Below are 16,043 nucleotides of genomic sequence, written 5' to 3'. Positions count from 1 at the left end.
ATGACAAAAAGAAAAAAATATATATATATATATTAGTTCATATCACCAAGGGCTCATTTTTCAAATAAATAAAACATTCCCACATATTCATAGAACAAAAAAACCAATCTAACAGAAAAATAGAAAAAGGGTATGAAGTTACAAGTTAACAACTAAAAGGAATGTAATTAATGTTAAAATGTGAAAAGTACCCAATCTCTTGAAAAGAGAAATACAATTTAAAAGTATGGGAAAATTTAATGTTATGTATATTTTACCTCGATAAAAAAAAGTAGAAGTGGTTGCATTTTTCACCAATCAGAATGGCAAAATTCAGAAAGTTTGTTACTGTACTATGTTGGAGGGGAATATAAGGAAACAGAATATGGTGAGAATACAAACTGATGCAAATACTAGGGTAAATAAAATTCCACAATATCTACCATAATTATCAGTGGTCACTTTGATCCAGCAATTCCATTTTTAGGAATCTACCCTATAAATATTTCCAAATGATACATATACAAAGTCTTCCACTGCAACACTGTCTGAAATGGTAAAACGTAAATACCCATAAGCAAATCAAAAGAAGCAACATTTATACTGATATGGGTTAATTTCTAAGTACCAGAATTAACACAGCATACTATCATGTGTATTAAAAGGAAATAAAAATGTAAATGCTTATACTTACTTACTTGTACATGTGAGTGTATGTAAATATATAAAACCCCTACATGTGTACACACACACACCTAATTGATTGTGTATGTAATACCTCTGAAAGGATATACAATAAACTGGTACACTGTTGGCTGCCTTCAGGGAAGGGAAGGGAACTGAGTAATTAAGAGGAAGATTTTTTTTTAATCTTTTGTACCTTCTGAATTTTAAGCCATATGAATGTATTATTTATTCAAATAAATAAATTTAAGTAAAACTTAAAAAATAGTAGATGCTGACAGAAAGAAGAATGCTAGCTAAATCAATTTCTCCAAATAAAATCCTTCAATAGTTCCCCATTTCCAAACTTCTAACCCTGACATTCAAAGTTTTCCTATATGGCATACTTCAACTATGTCAACTATGGTCCATAAAAATATCTTAGCCTCTAGGTAAATTAGACATCTTTCCTTACATTTAACTAAAATTTTTTAAGCTACAATAAGCAATGTCTGACATAATAAAATTTGTGCACCAAATATGAAAAATGCCAGAGTATATGAACGAAAAATATATCCACTCCAATCTGCAACTTGAAGTCTCTTCAGTTGTTTCAGCTTTTTGATGGACAAATTTTCCTGAAGGGAAACACTGGTAGAGGAATGTCAGTAGATTTCAAGAAGTCCCTTTGGTACTGTCTGCAGCTACAATCCACATATATGGTTTCCCAAATATTAAGTAACATTTGGATGGTGGGAGAGGGATAATTTACCTTCTCAGTGAGTCAAATCCCTGACTTATTATTCAAAAAAGCAGAAAACAAAAATGGGATTCCCATCAGACTTTCTTCAAAACATTTGTTTTTCTTCTCTGTAAGTCTATACAAACAATTAACGGCTTCCCTAATGGAAACTACCAACATCTAAAAAATTTATATTCATGAAATGGTGTCATGACCACAACTTAGATTAGAAGAAAGAAATCAGAGAAAAATGTACTTGGAATACAATGTCAGTGTACTAAAATGACCTCAAAAGAACTGTAGCCAAGTTCCATAACCCTTACTAAACTCCTAATCCTGACTCTTACTGCGCAAAAACCTGTTTTCCCACAAAAGAGGTTCCTTACGTTTCACCTAAAACAAAGAGCAATCTTAAATGAAATAGATCTGTGGATTCTCTAATACCAAACAAACCTAAACTAGAAACAAAAGGCTACTTCCCTCCATATTTGGCTCCTCCCCAACATATCTACAATACTGCTGCATCATAAGAAAAGGCTATTACTAGCATATATTGGATATTACCTTTAATCCTTAATAAATACTTCTGATGTTACTATGGCAACAAAAAAATTTCTGCTACTTGGGGGCGGAGCTTACATTAGAGAAAAAAGTTATGATGAACTCTGAAAGTCGTACCACTTTTAATGCTTTCCATAGGGAAACTGTTTCAAATTATGTAAACTGAAATACAAGATTATAAGCTAACCAGTTAATTGCTAGTTATTTTTTATTAAAATGTATATATAATTCAAAATCGGAGACAACATAAATGCAAAGTAAATGACTTTATCCATACCAAGATTTGTTATTTTAATTCCTTTATCACTATAGCTTTTTAAATAATGTCCAAGGACTGCTTTGTAATACACATTGTTCTTTAAAGAATTAACATCTTAGTGAGGTGAAGGTATTATTTTCTGTGCGCTTAAAGTATCCCTGTAAGCTCTACATGAACAAATCTAAGCAAGGCACTCCTCTTTTCCGGTATGATTTTACTCTTTTGCATATCATTGCTTCCCCCAAGTTCAACTCACCTCAGCGACACAGGGCGTTAGTCGGAATAACGGTGAGGATCAAAAAGCATCCGTCTAGGTGTAGCAGCCTTCTTTTATGGCAGTTAATGAGGCAGAGGCACCATCCCGGATTTTGAAAATGACATCCTGAAAAAGAAACCAAGTCTATCTAACCTGCAGCAGCTCACAAGCCAGTTGAAGGAGGGCAATGAGACTTCCACTCCCGACACCACACTTGGGCGGACCCCGCAAGCTTGACTCCTTCCCGCCTCCGGCAACGCCCCGTGAGACAGGTCCACACTACTCGGGGCAAAGAAATTGGTTTCTGAGTCCCTAAGAAACGGCGGGCGGCGGCAGGGGGAGTGCCCGAGTTACCGCCCCTGCAACTTCACAGAGGTGGTTGCTAGTGGCCTCGGAGGGATGGGGGTGGGGAGATGGCATTTGGGACTGGGAGGCTACCTGCCTGCCACGTCTTTCTGCCTCCCAACGCCGCTACTGGACTCAGGGCTACGCGGAGAACTGCTTACGACTCGGAGCAGACGACTCTGCACCTTAGCGCCCCAAAACCCTAGTGCGAATGCAGAGGAAGGGGGAGCGGCCGGCGCGTCACTGGCGCTGGCGTGTGACGTCAGCGCGCGGAAGCTGGAGCGCATTGGGGGTGGCGGGGAAGGAGTGGCGCTGAGGGGCGGGGATGGGAGCGGAGGGGGGAATGGGCGGGGAGGGGCGGGGCCGAGGTGGGAGATGATGCAGGAGAAGGAAAAGGTGAAAAGGAAAGAAAGGAATAAAGCATAGATGAGGGCTAGAGCTCACCAATAGAAGCTGATTTTGAATAAAGAATTTTATAAATTTGTCCACATATACTACACAGAGAAAGGGATTTTTTTTTAACGTGAAGTCTGTTACTTAGGGATACAGCATTTTAAAAGTAATTTTGCTTTAAAAAGGGAGCTTTTTTCTAGTACATTTTGGATGATTAAAGCAAGAAACTATTTTTAAGTATTGCAAAAATTTTAAAAGACTATAATGTGGCTCTCTACACATTTACATCCAATGTGTGAACAAATTACCTGCCGGTATATTGAAAGATGGTCGAACTTCAGGGCAGGACTTTCAAAGATAGAAACAGATTTTCTTGTATAAGGGTCTATTGTCCTGAATAGCCCTGTGGCTGAATTGTCTCACCTAGAGTACCCCTGAGATACTGGAGAATCCAAATGAAGCTGAAGGAGGATGATTGCCTGTCTACAACATAAGTTACACTCCAGATTGTACCTGTTGCACGTGTAATGTACGTAGCCCGTAGGGGTGTCCACAGATTTTGCCAGAAACCTCAGAGGTCCAAGATTCAGATCATTGCTTCAAAGAAATCTGTTTCTTTCTCTCTCATCCTCTCTCCAACACACCAACACCCAAGACCTCTCTGAGTTTTTCCAGTTTTTGGTTTAGCCATGCTTTAAAGAAACACTTAAAAAGCAAAAAGAAAAAGGAAAAAAAATACTTTATCACTAGCGTGGAAATTGAAAGGTTTTGGCTTCTTTGCCAGAAGATGGCACTGCAAGTCATCTAACCTGGCAAATTGGAGACAATCTGCTTTGGTTTATCTCCTCTTCTATCTCCACCCATGCAAAAGACTTGTTTTCCTCATTTTCCCATTTCTAGGCTAACCTCCTGTGACCCCTCCCACCCGCAGTTAGTAGGAATTTTGGTGTCTGAATGCACAATAACTCTAGTTCTACCCACGTACCTTTATACAGCAAAGAAATATAAGAACGTTGCCAATCGCCAATCTAAGTAAATTCTCTTTTGCTGCTTTCATGAAGAATGGCTAGTCAGATACCTCCTTAGATCATTTTTCAGGCTCCTGTCATAGACTGTTGGTGGGAATATAAACTGCAACAGTCTTTGTAGAAGGGATGCTAGCAATATGCATATCCTTCTGACTTCTTTTGCCAATTCTGTAAAATAGCACCATACAACATGCCACTCCCAGAGTGATAGAATTGCTGGCAGAAGGGAACGGCTTATACAACCTCCATTCACTGGTAATTGCTACCATTTGTTTCTCTGTATCTGCCAGGATAGCAAGCAAGACTAGTGAACAAGCAGTTCTAGACCTGGTTGGAATAGATAAACTCTTACCGCTGCGAGTTATTCTTTTTTCCCCTTCCCTGAGGGCTTAAAGATTTTGTTGGCTGGTTAGTGGGAAGGGAGTAAAGCTAATTTGAGTATTGGTAGAGTTTTGTTATTAATGCTTCAGCTCAGTTCTAACCAAAGGAAATATAATTTCCAGTACAAGAACCTGATTTTATTATTTTTTTGCTATGCCTCCAAATATTTCCTACATACTGAGGTCTTACTAATTTTTGTTTGTTTGGGTTTATTTTTTTTTTCCAGTTTTAGTAAGATATCATTGACATACAGCACTGTATAAGTTTAAGGTGTACAGTTTAATGATTTATCATACATATATTATGAAATGGTTCTCACAATAAGTTTAGTTAGTATCCATGATCTCATATAAAGAAGAAAGATAAAAAATTGTTTTTCTCTTATAATGAGAACCTCTAGGATTTTTTTTCCCTTAACAACTTTCAAATATACTGTACAGTAGTCTTAACTATAGTCATGTTGCACATTATATCCCCAATACTTAATTACCTTATAACTGAAAGTTTGTAGCTTTCGACACCTTTATCAAATCGCCTCACCCACCCCACCCTACTGAGGGCTTTTTAAAATGCATACTTATATCTGTGTTCAAAAGATAAATTAAGCAACCTATAGTAGGCAGAATAATGGCCACCCAATGATGTCCCTGCCCCCCAGTTCCTGGAATCTGTGACTACACTAGGTTACATGGCAAGGGGGGAATTAAGGTTGTAGACGGAGTTAAAGTTACTAATCAGCTGGCCTTAAAATAGGGAGATGATCCTGGATTATCCAGGCGGACCCAATGTAATCTCAAGAGTCCTTAAAAGTGAAAGAGGAAGGCAAGAAAGTCAGAATCAGAGGGAAATGTGACTATGGAAAAAAATTCAGAATGATAGAATATGAGAAGGACACAACTCCACTGTTGTGTTGAAGATGTGTTGAAGATGGAGGAAGTGACCTCCAGAAGCTGCAAAAGGCACAGAAATGGATTCTCCCCTAGAGCCTCTAGAAGAAGGCTAATACCTTGATTTTAGCCAATGAGATTCGAGTTGGACTTCTAACCTACAGAACTATAAGCTTGTGTTGTTTCAAGCCACTAAATTTGTGGGAATTTGTTGCAATAGCATATCAGTGCAAACTCCTGTTCTCTTTAGGTTCCTGGAGCAAAGTACGTCAGGCTGACTGTAAATTCTTTTTATTGTGTAGGAAAAGCCCACAGCTGGATCTGTAAAAACACCTTATTGGGAATTATCTCAGCCCAAGGAAGTTCCTTNTTTTTTTTTTTTTTAGATTTTATTTATTTATGTGGCAGAGATAGAGACAGCTAGCGAGAGAGGGAACACAAGCAGGGGGAGTGGGAGAGGAAGAACCAGGCTCACAGCAGAGGAGCCTGATGTGGGGCTCGAACCCATAACGCTGGGATCACGCCCTGAGCCGAAGGCAGACGCTTAACCGCTGCCACCCAGGTGCCCCAAGGAAGTTCCTTCTTAACCATCTTCCCTAAAGTAAAGGATCGGCTAAGAGCCCCAATCAAACAGGATCCCTTCTATAACACTTGCTGAGAAGGAATGAGATCAAGCTGGAAATATTCACGTTAGACAAATAAAAAAAAAATGTTCAAGGGCATTGGTTATAGACCTTACCATTTAAAACACCCAAGTCTGTTGAAGAGGAGATTTACCACCACTAGATTCTTCTAACAAAAATACCAGAGGAATTATAGAGAAGGTTCTTCCCTAGATGGAATTTATTGTTACATCACCAAAGTATAATGAAACTTGGAATAATTAAAACAATTTCTGAGAGTGGAGCCCATGCAAGAGTATTTTTTGAAGCTCCCTAGGTGGTTTTTTTTTTTTTTTAAAGATTTCATTTACTTATCCAACAGAGATAGAGACAGCCAGCGAGAGAGGGAACACAAGCAGGGGGAGTGGGAGAGGAAGAAGCAGGCTCACAGCGGAGGAGCCTGAAGTGGGGCTTGATCCCACAATGCCGGGATCACGCCCTGAGCCGAAGGCAGACGCTCAACCGCTGTGCCACCCAGGCGCCCCCCTACGTGGTTTTGATGGAAAGTGAAGGTTGAGGACTGCTGCAAGATCGTTGTATGTTAGAAATCATGGATTTTAAAATAAACACATTCCTGTAAAGAAATAAGGTAGTGCACGGTATAAGCAATATTACAGAGATCAAAATATGCAAGCTGACTCATTCTTGCCCACTTCCAAGAGATCCTTGGCATAATCCCCCATGTAGGAACTAATACACTACCATAAAAAGATTTAGGATTTATCTATAAAAGGATCATAGTAAGCAGATATGATTGATTAATAGACTGTGACTATTATCTCCTATTCTCAGAATCTCTATGCTCCTTCCCTAAAATTGGGCTACATATCTGCAGTGAGAGAAGAAAACATCTAATGTCTGTAAATCTCTTGTAAAACGTGTCCAACAGTGTTCCAAGTAAAATAATATTGTGCTTGGTATTACCATGGTTCCATGAATTCTACCTTGATAAAAGCAAGGAAAGAGTCATAAGAAGTTTGACTATATTGTGAGCACCCCCGTCCACACCATGGGCAGAATACCAACTCTGTAGCCCAGAACTGTACTGCTTGAGAATATTCAACTCTGCCCTGGAAAAAAAAAAAATAGGATGTGTTAAGCACAGATAAAGTTACTAACCTATAACATATGGTGGATAGATAAAGTCAGCAGGGCATATACTTGTGAACATAGGTAGAAACAGCAGAAAGACCAAGAGATGCCCAATATTAATAAAGCCCTAAGCATCCAAAAGGCATGTAATGTTCATTGAGCATTATATATTCATGATACACTCAATATACACGAGACACTCAACATTCATGGGTCTTAATTCTGCACCCAAGTGGTGACACTCATACTGTGTCCCTCATGACCTGCTCCAAAAGTGCAAAACCTGCTCACCAGGTTAATTGGCAAGCCCAGGCACTCTTGTCCCTGCATCTGTTTGGTAGAGTGAGAGTGTCATTGGCTTAAGCATCTTCCATCTCTGAACCTTTGCTCAAACAACAACTCTGGTCCTAATTACCTCACCATCAACAGGAAGGCTAATATGCCAAAAAGAGAGACAGGACCTATGAGCCTTGCATTACTGCATATTTCAAATCATGGGTCTTTCCTCTCTACTTGTACCCTATTTTAAGTGTGTTAATTTTCTTTTCCTCCTTGCTTCTTATGGAATGTTAACCTTTCTCTGACCTCTGGGAGAGCTTGTCTTGTAGTATATTTGGGGGATATCATTTTATTAATGTGACTTCCCATACAACACCAAGCAAGAATATTTGGATATTACTGGGACTGTACATTATAAAGAACTTTAAAACAGTGGACCTCTTTTGCCTGATACCCTATAATTTTTAACTCTATACTAAAAAACAACAACAACACAAACAAACAAAAAAAACAAAACCAGTGTAGACTTTCCTGGCAACAAGGGGGACAATCCCTAATTTTGGCAGGTCCTAAGATATGTCCTTAGAAGAATTTTAATCTTCAGGTTTTCCATATAAACCCGATTAGCAATTTGTGGAATATTCATTATAATAGAGTACAGTTTATTTTCATTATAAGAAGCTAAATTTCTTGATCCTGCAAGGGTCACCTGAGTGGCCCACTGATTACTGTTTATGTTGGGTGACTAGACCTCATTGTTCCAGAATTAGATAACAAGAACTTTTGGAGTGTTTTGTCTTTTTAAGTGGTGTAGCCTGAGAGTCAGACTTATGGAAATATGTGTGAACTCCTAGCTATAATTTTATACAAGACCTAGTGACAGGAAAGAGCAAAGGGGGTTCAAATATAAAGTTACACTGAGAGAAACGTGATTTGTGGGTTGGTCCAGCGCAGAATCAGGAAGTGAATATAGTAATTTGAATCTGTGATGTTGTCAGCCAGTAGAAACAGATAAATTAGCCAAAAAACTTAGTGCTTAAGTCTAGTAAGGCATAAAACCCTCTCAGATGAGGGTAATAAAAGGGATTTCCTTTTCTCAAAACAACAACAACAAAACATAAAACAAAACAAAATAACCCCAAACCAACTACTCTATCAGGAAAGAAAGGAGCACTCTTTCATCACTTTTGGTAGGTGGCTGTGCATTTGAGAACAGTGACTCCTATATTCCTTTATTCTTTTTGAACTGGAATGCCTGCAACTGTTACCTTCTACCTGTCCCACCATTGTATTTTGGGAGGGTTGGAACCAGGTAACTTGGCTCTTTAATTTCACAGGTCCACCAATGAAGAATTAATAGACTATAACCAGGAGCCTCATCTTCATCCGATTTGGAAGAGATTTTGGAGTTTGAGCTGATGATATTTAGATTAAGATGAGGTTTTGTACTTCAAGCTGATGCTGTATTGGGATGAGACCAATCAGAACCTTGGAGAAGGGAGAATGTATTTCACCTGTAAATCATCAGGGGGTAGAGGGTGGATTGTGGTAGGCAGAATTCTGAGATGGCCTTAAGCTTCCCATGCGCTGATATACACACCTGGTATAATTGCCTCTCCTTCAGTGTGGGCCCTGTGAATATAAGGATTTCACTTCCATTATAAGGTTATTAATCAATTTACTTTGAATTAATAAAAAATTAGATTATGATGGGTGGGCTTGACCTAATTAGGTGATCCCTAAAAAGAAGTCAGAGATTCAAGAGAAATTCTCCTGCTGGCTTTGAAGACGGGTAAGCTGCTATGTGGTGAGAGGGCCATGGAATTAGTAGGAATCGAGGATGGTATCTAGGAGCTAAAAGCAATCCTGGTCAATATCTAGTAAGAAAGCAGGGACCTCAGTCCTGCAACCACAAATATATAGCCCCAGGACCCTGATTAAAACCCTTTTCTGTTATATGTAGCTATCAAAAAGGAGATGAATGTTGTTACTAATGCTTGCTGAGTGCTATGTGCCTTGAAGATTCAAGATATTTATAAGTCAGATATTCATTACTCTCTTATACTGGAGGGCCCAAGAAGTGTACATAGTCAAAAGCACTGGTGTGTAATATGCAGTTTAATAAAAATTTGGTAGGGAAGCAAAAAAGACAGTTCTCTTGCACACCCCCCGTAAAACACTTGATGGCAAACTCTTCTCCAAGACTTTACTCCAACCCTTCCCTGGGGCATCCTGGCTCTTTTTCTTCCCTTTCCCCTCTCAAAAGGAGAACAAAGTCTTCTTACTTCATGCCAAGCAGCTTCATGTACTTCCCTGAATTCTAGGAACCAGCTGATACATATCTAGGGTCTTCTACCCTAAACAGTTATAAAAATGTTTGGCCAACCCAAAGCACGTATCTCAACAGGGCTTCTGGTGAATAAAGTTTCCTCCATCTTATTATATGTATAATATCTTTGTATATGCCTAGAAAGTTCCTGGAAAGTTACCCAAGACATACTGAATAGTATTTTTTTGTGGACAGTGACACTAAGGTTGTGCAGGACATCAATTTGTATTTTCTGTACTGTTTCAAAATGTTTAAAGTCATTATATTAGCTTCCTAAGGCTGCTGTAACAAAGTAACACAAACTGAGGAGCTTAAAACAACAGAAATTTATTTTCTCAGTGTTGGAGTCTATAAGTCTGAAAATGAAGGGGTCAATAAGGTTATACTCTCTTCAAGGGCTCCAGGGAAGAATCCTTCCTTGTTTCTTCCAGCTTCTGGTAGCCCCAATTGTTCTTTCGCTTTTGACAGCCTAAGTCCAATCTCTGCCTCCATCTTCACGTAGCCATCTGTCTTTGTGTCTCTTAAGGCCACTAGTTGTATTGAATTAGCTCATCCTAAAGACCTTACCTTGATCACATCTGTAAAGAACATATTTCCAAATGAAGTCATATTTATGGGGTGGGGGGATTTTTTGAGGGGACATAGCCTATAATAGCCATGGCTTACTCTTATTAAAAAAAAAAAAACTAATGTGCAACATTCTGTAAGACAGCAACCTTGGTCTCTTTAATAAAAACATCAATATCATGAAAAATTGGGGAAGGAGCTGTTGAAGATTAAAAGAGATTTAAGAAACATACACAAAATGCAATGCTTGAAACCTGATTGGATCCTGGTCTGAAACAAAAAAGCTGCAAAGATTTGTTTCACAACTGGCAAAATTTAAATATGGACTGGTTATTAGCTATCAGGGACTTACTGCTAATTTTCCTAGTTGTGATAATGGTATTGTTCTTGTGTTGGGTAAGCTGTTATTCTGAGGAGATGCATGTTGAAGTATCTAAGGGTAAAGTATGATGTCTGCATCCTACTTTTCACATGCTTCAGGGAAAAAAAAATCCAAATATAGATGAAGCAAATATAGCAGAATTTTTGAATGTAGGTGACTGATCCTGTCATGGCCATGATATCAGTATCCTATTCAGCTATTTTAAGTTGAATTGAAACATCACAAACATAAGTTTTTAGTATTTATCATCTACCTTAAATGAAAAACCATGGCATATGGGTATGCAATGTACTATTCTTTCAAGTTTTCTGGACGTTTGGATATTTTTTTCCTTTTTTTTAAAAAAAGGTTTTATTTACTTGAGAGAGAGAGGAAGAGAGCACAGAGGGAGAGGGAGAAGCCAAATCCTGGGAGCAGAGAGCCCCACAGGGGGCTCAAGGCAGGCTGGATCCCAGGAACCTGAGTTCATGACCTGAGCATAAGGCAGATGCTTAATTAACTGAGCCACCCAGGCGCCTCAATTCATCACCTCAATTCATTATCTCCATACTACAACTTGCACATTATATTCAAGTGAGGATAACATATAACTAACTTTAGATTTCTTCCTCCCTTGCCTGAGGTTTCTACCAGATACTGTGAGCTCCCCGCCCCCCCACCTCCCGCGCCTCAACTTTTTTCAAACTCCAGGTCAGATGTCAACTTCCCTGCAAAGTTTTCTTCCCACGCTACTTTTTCAGAAGAGTGCTCCTTTTCTTGAGCAGTCATTCATTATCGTACTGGAATATAAACCCCTTGAGCACGGGGGTCGGGTTTACTGAATTTTGGCTGGCACACGTTAATAAACGTTTGCTAAAAGTAAACAGATTCAATTCGGCCGTGTAGAATCCTCAAATTACATATTTCCCCCCAATTTCCAAGCATTATTTTCTGAAACTGCGTAATCGCTAAAATTGGGTTATCAGTTCTCTCTGCATGTATGTTGGGCACATAGCTCGCAACGACATAAAAGGCGCCGTGAGCCCCGCTGCATTCCCTGCTCGCGACTTAGAAACACAGACATCATTTGGTGCTGAAGGCCATTTATCTCAATCTGTTTTATAAGTAGCGCTCGTGGACGGTTGCTTTTGCCTTTCGCTTTCGGGGCCGAAGCTTGCCGCGATTTCACGCGCTGCTCCGGGTCTTCTGCCAGCGTGGAATCGGAGTTCCGGAGGACGCTGGCACAGCGCGCGCCTGCGGCCTTAGGAGAATGTTTCTCCAAAGGCGGCCGCCTCCCGTCCTTTCGCGAGGTCACCAGAGGGGCCAACAGCAGAGCATGAGTGACGTGAGCTAACAGCCAGGGAAGGTTTTCACACCCAGCGCGGCCCTTCAGGACTGGCTAGCTCGCCTGGCTCCTCCTCCTGCCGCCCCAGCCCCGGCCCACCCACCGTTCCCACATTGCCCAATAGGCGCGGACGCGGCTCCTACTGCGGCCGGTGGAGGAGGTAGTCGGCGGCCAGTCGCTGAACGGCCGTTCACGTCAACGCGGTGACGTCACGCGTAGACGCACCTGTCGGGCTCCCCTCTGCCGCTGTTTCTCTTCTCCTTCCGTGGCCCGGGGCCGCTCTGGTCCGGAACCCACAGCCCCTTTTTCACAGTCCCAGTTCGCCCGCGGATGGGAGTTGGGTTGCGTAACAAGGAAGGAGGGTGTGGTGGGTTGAAAGGCGTTCTACCTCATCTCCGAGTTGGAGCATGGATTCAGTTTTAGTCTTTTAAGAGGGAAGTCAGGTTGGAGATTTTTATTTTTAATTTTGGGTGGAAGCAGTTGACTTTAGGGCCCTCCAAAGGAAACGGATTTAACTTAATGCTGCTCCCGTATTTGAAGGAGGACAAAAAAACGTCCCACCTGGCAAAATTTCCATAACCTCTTCAGTACAAAACCCAAGGTATCTTTTAAATTGGAGTAGTTTTTGTTGTGTCAAGCTTTCTTCAGGTGGAGCTCCCAGGGCAGCTAGGTTTTTAGGTTTGAAACAGATGCAGAATCCAAAGGCAGCGCAAAAAACAGCCACCGATTTTGCTATGCCTCTGAGCTGCAAGGTGAGTTGCATTGTATGAGTGAAGATTCGTTAGCTGTCATGTTCACGGATTTTGGGTCATCTGTGATGCCAGGGCTCTCATCTTGGTTTGTCTTATAACAGATACCTGCATGATGTCAACCTACACTGATTAGGTATATACCCTCGGACATTCCTTAAGATTTCTCCTGTTTCCTTTAGGAACAGTGGAAAAGACCTTTGAATAGAGTGAAAGTAGGTCCCAGGAAAAGATTAATATTGAACTCAGAGAGTGGGTTTTACTTTTGCTAAAATTGCCCACATTTAAGTTAATATTCAGTTTTTCTATCTTTAAATTTATGTGTATATCAAGACATAATTTGTGTATGTATGTAACATTTGTGTTTTGATCTTAAACTTGGATCAGGAGCTACCTTAGAATCTCATATTAATTTTGCATATAATAGGCTTTATTTGTGTAGTATTTAAAACTGGAGCACAGAAAGATAATTACCTAGACATTATAAACACGTATAAGATTTCTGAGATTTCTTTTTTGGAGGGAAAAAACCCCTTGTTTATAAGAATTGAATCAGCCCCCCTCTTTTTTTTTTTTTTTTTTTGATAATTCGAAAGTTCAGTTCGGCAAACTATAAACTTTTTTGAGCCATGCAATTTAGTTACTGCAGCATCGTTGTGGCTTGTGTCATTGATTGCTGAATCTTTCCAGAAATGCTTTGCTTTTCATCTCTGAACAGTTTAATTTACAAGATTCTTTTCTTGTGGAGGTCGGTATGGAAATAGTTTAACTGATGTCAGTCAATTTTATGTGCCTTCGTGAGTCACTAGAAAATACTATCTGTGTAGCTCAAGAGTACATATAAGAATGCTAATGTATATATTGTTGATTTTCATCTTAAAAGGTACTGCTTGTTGTTACATAGTGTGACTTAAAAATTAGGTGTGTGACCTACAGATATTTTCTTAAATTGGGTATGCTTTTATGACCTCTGGTTGATAGAAACAGCTGCTATTGGCAGAATCCATGCCATCACCCTCCCACACCCTACCTCTCACACTCTTCAAAGACTGATTCTTTGCTTGGAAAATGGGTCAAATGATTTTAAGAGGTCAATATAACTATATAGTACTTATATCTTGGAAATTGTGTTTTAAGCATGTGTTTTCAATTATATATAGTTCATTAAGAATGTAAAAGTCCAGCTTGGTACTGGGTATGTACAGTTCAGGGGAACAGATTTCCTGAGGTTATGATTTTATATTAATAAATTGGCTTTTTTCCAGGTTGTGTTGGTGATAGGCTTTACATTTCCTGTCCTGTGACATGTTGGTAATAATTTTCAGACCTCTCAGGAAGCCAGATTTGATCTCTGTGGTGGGTCAAATATCAAAGCAGTATCCTGTGGCATTTGGCCACTCACTGCTTTGTAGAACTTTCATCTGAGTTTCTAGTCAGACTTGTCAGCAGTGATCTAAAACATATGATAAAATAAGTGTTAATATTTATTGAGTGATTTCTGTGGTTTTGGATCATTTCTAAGTGTTTTTTTGTGGATTATCTCAATTATCACACCAAACCCAGGAAATTGGTATTTTGTTTTCCTTTTATACAGACGTGGAAACTGAGGCACAGAGGATTTAATTAACTTGTCCAAGGTCTCAGTAAGTGTCACAACTGGCAGTATCATTTCAGAGCTCTTGCTCTCAATGGCTGCAAAATGTTTCATGTAAGACTAGTCAAAATGTTAGAAGAAAAGTTAGGATGAGAGATATAGTATCATATGTTCATTTATTTTTCAAGTATAAAAGTAATGTAAAATTACAGAAACTCTGGAAAATAATTTTTGAAACCTTCATTCTACTGTAATAAACTCTTTTTTGTGTGTGTTTTCTCATGTGCACATTCACGTGTATATAAACATTGTGGCTATGATTCATTTTGATTTTTAAAGATGAACGTTCTTAAGTTAAATGTAGTTTAGTTACTTCAGTTAAGTAAAATGTAAGATCAACCCATGTGGGGAAACTGCCCATTTGCATTGCTGAAATACAGAGAGATTTGATCTGCATCTTTGACTGGAATCAGTTAAATATATTTTTTGCCCTTTTGAGAAGTAGTGGAACAGTTTCTGTCTTGTACAATCATGGAAATTATTTAGTTTTCAAAGTGTACGTTTTCCACATCATCTTTTTGTTGGATTATTGCTTACTTATCTTTTTTTTCTTACAGTCTAAGCCTTTTTGTGTGTTTTACTTTTTTTTTTTTAAGATTTTATTTATTTATTCGACAGAGATAGAGACAGCCAGCGAGAGAGGGAACACAAGCAGGGGGAGGGGGAAAGGAAGAAGCAGGCTCATAGCAGAGGAGCCTGACGTGGGGCTCGATCCCACAACGCCGGGATCACGCCCTGAGCCGAAGGCAGACGCTTAACCGCTGTGCCACCCAGGCGCCCCTGTGTGTTTTACTTTTAAAACTATCTAGTATTTAACTTTTGAATGACTCCAAAAAATTTTATGAGTCTAGGAAACTTTCTTCAGAGAAGACAGCTACTTCTTTTAGTGGGTTATTCATTTAATACTTTATTTGAAGAAAAACATAAGCACAGCAATTTGGACAGGGAGCTAACTTAATAGTAGAGATAGAATATTGAGTAATATTGCTTTTGGGAGAAATCAATTTCATTATTGTCATATCTTGTATGTGGTGACAATTTGTATCAGAATAAATTCTTTCTTACTACTGTGATGTTCTGACCTAAGTTTCATGATGTATGGAGTGGAGGGGTCATTCTTTGGTAAAATAAATTTGAGAAGCTTTTCATAAATTTTGTTCATGAAGTTAGTGTTTACCACAGGTTTTCTCAAGAGCCTTTCCTATGCTCTTAGCCATTACAATTCTAGAATAGGGTATGCTCTATTACCCAAACTTATTTGACCGTGAAGCCTTTTACTGGACTTGTATTCTGTACACATACTCATCTTCAAATGTTTTTGTTGCCTTCGTGGCTCCTTAGCTTGATTCATGTAAGTAGTTTTGCTTCAGTTAACTTCTCCCATGTCTGTCCCATAAAATCCCACTTATCTTTTAAGGTCAAACTCAAGTGTGTCTTTTCCAAAGAAGGCTTCTCACCATCAGTCACGCTGGGATGAGGTCTCTTTTTTCTGAGCTCTTAAAACACTACTG

The 16,043-nt window shown here is 39.3% G+C and overlaps 2 protein-coding genes across 9 annotated transcripts in view; one reads left to right on the top strand and one right to left on the bottom strand.

Annotated features, from left to right (window-relative positions):
* NEK1 (NIMA related kinase 1) overlaps nucleotides 1-3,056 on the bottom strand; it is a 229,862-nt gene extending 226,806 nt beyond the window's left edge. For all 7 annotated transcript variants that reach the window (XM_019798524.2, XM_019798525.2, XM_034661388.1 and 4 more), the window contains exons 1-2: nucleotides 2,899-3,056; nucleotides 2,461-2,586 (exon numbers count right to left, since the gene is read on the bottom strand). The gene's annotated coding sequence lies outside the window, so the exon portion shown is untranslated. The remainder of the gene's footprint in view (nucleotides 1-2,460; nucleotides 2,587-2,898) is intronic.
* Nucleotides 3,057-12,349: 9,293 nt separating this feature from the next.
* CLCN3 (chloride voltage-gated channel 3) overlaps nucleotides 12,350-16,043 on the top strand; it is a 92,900-nt gene continuing 89,206 nt past the window's right edge. Inside the window, exon 1 of one of the 2 annotated variants that reach the window (XM_011223578.3) lies at nucleotides 12,350-12,881. The gene's annotated coding sequence lies outside the window, so the exon portion shown is untranslated. The remainder of the gene's footprint in view (nucleotides 12,882-16,043) is intronic. The other variant, XM_011223579.3, reaches the window with a different exon arrangement.

This window comes from Ailuropoda melanoleuca, chromosome 5 (genome assembly GCF_002007445.2).
Source record: "Ailuropoda melanoleuca isolate Jingjing chromosome 5, ASM200744v2, whole genome shotgun sequence".
Classification (NCBI taxonomy): Eukaryota; Metazoa; Chordata; class Mammalia; order Carnivora; family Ursidae; genus Ailuropoda; species Ailuropoda melanoleuca.
Note: the sequence above shows the minus strand (reverse complement) of the source record. Positions and strands in the feature narration are given on the sequence as shown.